Here is a 752-nt window from a genome sequence, read left to right as displayed (position 1 = left end):
GGAGAAGGGTTCCTGCCTYAAGTGGAGGAGTTTATGTATCTGGAGATCTTGTTCACAAATGAGGGAAAAAGGGAGCAGGAGATCGACAGGCGGATTGGGGCAGTGTCTGCTGTAAAGCAGGCGCTGTACTGGTCTGTAGTGGTGAAGAGAGAGTTGAGTCAAACAGAGACAGCTCTCGATTTACCAGTCGATCTACTTTCCCACCTCATCTTTGGTCATGAGCTTTGGGTCATGAGCTTTGGGTCATGACCAAACGAACGAGATCACGGATACAAGCGRCCGAAATGGGTTTCCTCTGCAGGGTGTCTGGACTCTCCCTTAGAAATAGGGTGAGAAGCTATAACATCCGGGAGCGACTCAGAGTAGAGCCGCTGCTCCTCCACGTCGAGAGGACCCAGTTGAGGTGGCTCGGGCATCTGGTAAGGATGCCTCCTGGGGGCCTCCCTGATGAGGTGTTGCGGGCACGTCCCACCGGGAGGAGCCCCCAAGGAAGACCCAGGACACGCTGGAGGATCTATGTCTCTCGGCTGGCCTGGGAACACCTTGGGATTCCCCCCGAGGAGCTGGAAGAAGTGGCTGGGGAGAGGGATGTCTGGGCCTCCTTTCTGAAGCTGTTACCCCATGACCCAGAAACAGCAGAGGAAAATGGACGGATRGACAGAGGTTTTTGTTATCATGCAGTTTCTAAGGGTTCGGCATGTAAGAGGATGAGGAGGTTCTAAATACAATTTTACGGATGGTTTGTCACTTTC

This window comes from Poecilia reticulata, linkage group LG2 (genome assembly GCF_000633615.1).
Source record: "Poecilia reticulata strain Guanapo linkage group LG2, Guppy_female_1.0+MT, whole genome shotgun sequence".
NCBI lineage: Eukaryota > Metazoa > Chordata > Actinopteri > Cyprinodontiformes > Poeciliidae > Poecilia > Poecilia reticulata.
The sequence above is the reverse complement of the archived record's forward strand: the minus strand, read 5'-3'. Positions refer to the sequence as shown.